The sequence below is a fragment of the Primulina tabacum genome, chromosome 1, assembly GCF_025594145.1.
Source record: "Primulina tabacum isolate GXHZ01 chromosome 1, ASM2559414v2, whole genome shotgun sequence".
Lineage (NCBI taxonomy): Eukaryota > Viridiplantae > Streptophyta > Magnoliopsida > Lamiales > Gesneriaceae > Primulina > Primulina tabacum.
Window position 1 is genome coordinate 37,008,537 of NC_134550.1, and position 6,346 is coordinate 37,014,882.

The window sequence follows — 6,346 nt, forward strand, 5'->3', positions numbered from 1 at the left end:
TGATGCTGATGAGGAGGAGGGCGGTGCGGTGCCTGGGCTGGGCGCTTGCCCTGGCGATCCCTCTCGATATCCCGCAGATCCTGCTCTGCGGTTAAGGCCTTGGAGACGGCAACCTCATAAGTAGCAGGTCAGATACCCTAACATCCCGGCGCAAGATCGGGCCCGTAAGCCCACCAGGAAGTGCATCAGCTTGGCTCTGGCTCATTCGCTATCAGGGGCACAAAGTGACAGCCCCTCTCGAACTTACGGATAAACTCCGTAACCGACATATCCCCCTGTCTCAGACTCATGAACTCGGTGGTCAGCCTGGTGCGAACCTCCTCATCAAAATACTTGGAGTAGAAAACCTCCGTAAAGCGGGTCCAAGAAAGTGGTAGCCAATGTCAGGGCTACCGAAGCTACCTTCCACCATAAGCGGCGTCTCCAGTGAAAAGTAGGTGGCACATCGGACTCGGTATGCGTCTCCCAGCTCCATGAACTCGAAGATGACCTCGAGGGATTGATCCATCCCTCGGCAACCATGGGGTCAGATGCCCCAGAGAATTCCTTCGGGCGCATCTTCATGAATCGCTCATAACAGCCTCTGGCCCTGTCGGCCTGTCGGCGGCTGCGGCTACGGCTGTGGCATTGCCCCCCGCAAAATGTGCGAAGAACTGTGCCATCCCAGCTAACATCTGGGCACTCATGTCCGGTGGGGGCGGTGAAGGAGGTGGTAGGTCTCCCTCTGGTCTACGCTCCTCCCTGTCTTCTCGGCGAGGCTCCTCCTCTCTGTTGCGCTCTAAAATGCGTCTAGGGGGCATACTGTTCCAACATAACCCATACGTAACTAACATGCATAATTCCATATTTATTACTGAAATACTCAAAATCTGAAAGCATGCTGACGAAATAATTCATGCTATAACTGAAATGCTGACAAAATGCTGAACTGAAAAACTTACAGACCAAAGGCGTGGCTTCGTGAGCTTCTCTGCGGTCAGTAGTAGTGAAACCCTATACAGAACCACCGCTCTGATACCAACTGTGAAGGGCCTAAAACTCCTTTCTTGAAAATTTGCGGAAAATTAAAATTTTCTTTTTAAAAGAACTTAAATGCCTTATTCATAAAATCACTGGTGAATCAAGTTCAATGTTTAAAATCATAGCAGCGGAAGAAAATAAAGTTTTGCCAACAATAACAATTTAAAAATTATCCAACGACTGATAAAAATTGGTTTGCGGAATAAAATAACAACTGCTGCACTGAGGTCCTCGGGTGCCACTACTGCTGACCCAAGCTGGCTCACTGGTCCCCGCCCTCGGCCCTGGCCTCATCAGTACCTACAACAATCAAGTCTAGTGAGCCTAAAGACTCAGCATGCATATATCACAGGTAACGAGTAAAAATCTGAATTAAAAATATGCATGAGTTAACATATCCTGTCCTGAGGCATACTGAAAATAATCTGTACTGAGCAATTATAATACGTGCATAACTGAACTGGAAATTACTGTAAAAATATTTGCTCCTTGGAGCCTGTACTGAAATATCTGGTAAAATTTTCTGTTGAGATTATGTTTTACGCCTGTGGCCCCTGCACTAAGCTGGACTGATCGGTAACTGGCTACCGGGGAGGCTGAAAACTGAACTGAGCTGGCCGGTCACTGGCGACCGGGTGGTACCATACTGAACTGATCGGTCATTGGCGACCGTATAAAATAACACTCCCACATAGTGAATGAATCACAAGCCATATCGCATAAATCTCGAAAATAATCATTTTCTATTTAATGCACGTAAAATAATTAACTGGCGTAATGAAAATTCCTGTAATTTTACCAACTGGATTGGATTGGATCGTTCCCAGGCTCGCTGCAACCTAACTATGCCATGAAAATTATGCAATAGCTTAAACTTGACCAACTATGCAATTTACGTTCAAAAGATGCGACTATGACGCCTAATGACTTCGCATTTAATCATGACTCCGAGCCAACCTGAACCGACACTGAACCGACGTATAGTCATGATTAAAATACGCTGAAAAATCATAAAATAATGTTCCTAAAATGATAGGATCGAAATCTAGGTGGAATGGAGGCCAAAACACGAAACGCTCTTTCGAGAGTCAATTTGGCACATCGCACCGTAAATTCTCGTACGACCTCAAAAATGATCCAAATGACGAACGGTCAAAAACATGACCTTCCTAACTCAATGAGGCACTGTCCAGTCCAAGGCCATGGGCTAAAAGCCAACCAAGAACTCAAACGACGCTTCTGAACAGCAGCATACTTGCTGTCAAAAAATACAGCAGCTGCGCACTACAAGACTTGCATTGGTTTCGAGACTATCGGCCATTAGGGGAGTGAACCACCGACCAGAGACTCTTACCAACATCCGAAGGAATGATTTGAACCATGGCTAAGGGCCCTAGGCCAGTTACAATCCGCATCACACCATAACTCAACCGAAGGGTCCAACCGAGAGCAACGTGCATGCGTGTGTAGTGTTTATGCTATGATCGATGTCTTGCGTCGTTCCAGTGGCCATTTGATTGACCATGGCACAATCTAGACATCTAGGAGCATGATATGAATCGTGGCTAAGGGCCATAGGCCAACCAAGATCCATACCAAGCAACAAAAGAACGAAATCAAAAGCTGCACAAATGAAGAAGCCGAATGGGGAAAGGGGCTGTTTTCACGTTTTGATTAAAAACCGATGAACCATGGACCAAGCCACCAAAAGGGCAACTTAGTCACGTCTTAGACATGCTAGGAAAGTGATCCAACCATGGCTATAGGCCCTTGGGGCAGCCAAGATCAGATCCTTCCTCCATGACAAGAAACTGAATTTTTCGAACAACATTTCTGCACCTATGGGGACTTGCTGTCATTCTGAATTTCCAGCAGGCATGGGGCTGGTTTGAATGGACCAAAATGGTCCTAATGCATCCTATTACGTGTCTAGGAGTCACCTTGGGAGCCTGGAGTCGATCCAATACCTGAAACCATCAAAACTCAGAAAAACGTGAAGCTTGTCAAGGGAAGTCGAAAATTCTTCATGTGTGTTCCAAAATATTTTGACATGTATCTCGGTTTTTGCTTGCTAAAACATGATCCTGTACTGATAAATAAATGATAATATGACTTGATTGAGGTTTGAAAGAAATCTAGACATGCCTGGTTTCGTTTCGAAAGAAAACGAACAAAACAACGACGACGCGGCACGGAGGAGGTGGAGCGCTTCTCTTTTCTACCTTACCTTGCTCTCGATTTTTCTCTCTTCTTTTTAGCTAGGTACCTCACGATTTTTCTACTGAAAATGAGTGTGAATTCACTCTGAATTTTCGAAAAGGAGAGGGGGGGAAAAATGGTTAGGAGGGTGAGGGAAGTGGGTGCAAGATTTAAGGAAGATCCAAGACCAAGTCTTCCCAAATTTGAATTTTGAATTATGGTTTGATATCAAATGAGTTGGTGGATGCTTCTAGGAGGTAGTGGCCGAATTCTCTCTTGATTCTAGACTAGGATATGTCCATTTATTTAATTAAATTGTGCTCCCAAAAATCCTAAAATTATCCTACTAATTACATGCAAAGAATTGGTCAAAGTTGATGAGTTGGAAAATGAATCTTCTAGCAACTAAGGGTGGCCGAAAAATGCATGATAAAATAAAGGGAAATGTTGATTATCTAGTCAACTAATAATCCTTGAAAGCCTTACTAATCCTTTAAATAATTTAGTGAGCTAACCCCTTAATTAAATAACTTAAATGAGTTCATTTCTTAATCACCTCAAATAATTAAATTAAATCCTCAAACCTCCCTTTCTAACTTAAATGAACTTGGTTGCTAGCTAAATTAACTTCTGGAAATATTTCTCGAATCTTAAATTCTATCTCAAAACTCCAACTCCGGTCCGGCCTCACTGAAATAACTGAAATGCTAAAAATCAAACTACTGAACTGAAATAATAAAATAATTAACTTCAAATAAATGCATTTAAAATAATCATGCAATGAAGTCAATTAAATTTAAGAAAACCTAGAATTATGCATGGCTTATACGTCTACTGATTTACGGGTTCTACAGCTATCCTACTCGCTTGGATTGCACCAGAAATCGCAAGAGATTTGTGCGTTGAGACATTATGGAAGAGGAGGGGAGAATTTTGCAAGCTTTGTGCGCAAACTCATTGGTTAATTTAATTCTCGACTCTTCTAGAACATTTATGAGAATTTGTACATGTTAGCAGTCACAATTACTAGTACCAATATTTAATTAGTAAATTCCAAATTCACTAAATAATAATTCCGAATCATTATAACCCTGATCGACGATCAAATTTTTCACTTACCATATTTGGCAATTGTAAGTTTTAGTGAACTTCTTCACAAAACAGGCAGTTCCGCTCTCCTTCCTTATTTAGCAATCATGCTAACTTTCATTTCTTCCAACTTATGAAATCACCTCATAAAGTCTTTTATAAGTGTGGGGACCCGGACGCTAATCATCTTATTTATCGTCATTGGGACTAATTTAATTAATTATAATAAACAGACATACATCTTAACATACACGTCAGTATTAAAAGTACAAATCTTGCACTATATACAATCAGTCTCAACTAAGGTTTAACAACTATATATGTAGAACCCGTAAATCAGTTTACGTATAAGTCATGCATAATTCTAGATTTTTTTTAAATTTAATTGACTTCATTGCATAATTATTTTAAATGCATTTCTTTGAAGTTAATTATTTTATTATCTCAGTTCAGTAGTTTGATTTTTAGCATTTCAGTTATTTTCAGTGAGGCCGGACTGGAGTCGGAGTTTGGAGATAGAATTTAAGATTCGAGAAATATTTCCAGAAGTTAATTTAGCTAGCAAGTAAGTTAATTTAAGTTAATAAGGAGATTTGGGGATTTATTTATGCAACTTGAGGTGAGTAGAAAATAAGCTCATTTGAGTTACTTAATTAAGGATTTATTCAATAAATTAATTAAAGGATTAGTGAGGCTTTTTAGAGTTATTAATTTAGTAAATAAACAACACTCCACATTCATTTTATTAGTAGATTTCGGCCACCCCTTGGTTACTAGAGGATTCAATTGCCAACTCATCAACTTTGACCATTTCTTTGCATGTAATTAGTAGGATAAATCTAGGATTTTTGGGAGCACCATGTAATTAATTAATGTTAGAACATTATCCTAGTCTAGATGAGCATGTAGAATCGGTCATTGCACCACCATAATCCCTCCAAGTAGAATTGATAGCAAACCACAATTCAAAATTCAAAAAAAAAATGGAGACTTGGTCTTGATTCTTTCCCTATATTTTGCACCCATCTCCCTCACTCCCCTAACCATCATATCCCCTCCCTTAGTCACGAAATTCAGAGTGTTTTTGAGAGAGGAAAACCGTGAGACTCATAGCTAAGCGAAGGGAGAAAAATCGAGTAGAAGAGGAAAGGAAAGAAGCGTTCCACTCCTCCGTGCCGCGTCATCGTCGTTTCGTTCGTTTTCTTTCGAAACGAAACTAGGCATGTCTAGATTTCTTTCAAACCTCAATCAAGTCATATTATCAATTATTTTTCAGTACATGATCATGTTTTATCATGCAAAAACCGAAATACATCATAGAATTTTCAGAAAATTAATGCATGCAGATTTCGGCCCTTTCATGACAAGCTTCACGTTTTTCTGAGTTTTGTTGTTTCAGGTGATTGGTTCGATTCCAGGCTCCCAAGGCGACCTATATACATGTAATAGGATGCATTAGGACCACGTTTGTCCATTGGTTTAACCCCATGCTCGCTGGAAATTCAGAATGACAGCAACTTTCCCATTGCTTCTCATGTGTTCGAAAATTTCAGTTTTTATGTCAAGGGGTTGGATCTGATCTTGGCTGCCCTAAGGTCTCTTAGCCATGGTTGGATCACTCCCCTAGCATGTCTAAGACGTGACTAAGTTGTTCTTTTGGTGGCTTGGTCCATGGCTCATCGGTTTTTAAATAAACAACAAGAACAGCCCCTCCCCTCTCGGTTTCCCTTCTTTTGACAGCATCATGTTTTTCGAATTGTGTGGTTTGATGTGGATCTTGGTTGGCCTATGGCCCTTAGCCACGGTTCATACCATGACCCTAGATGTCTAGATCGTGCCATGGTCAATCAAATGGCCACTGGAACGACACGAGACATCAATCGAAGCAACACACTACACACGCATACAAAAGCATTCTCGGTATGAGTTTTCGGTTGTTGCTGGAATGGTGCGAACTATGGCTGGCCAAAAGCCCTTAGCCATAGTTCGAATCATTCCTTGGGACGTTGTGGAGAGGATTTGGTCGGTGGTTCAAGCC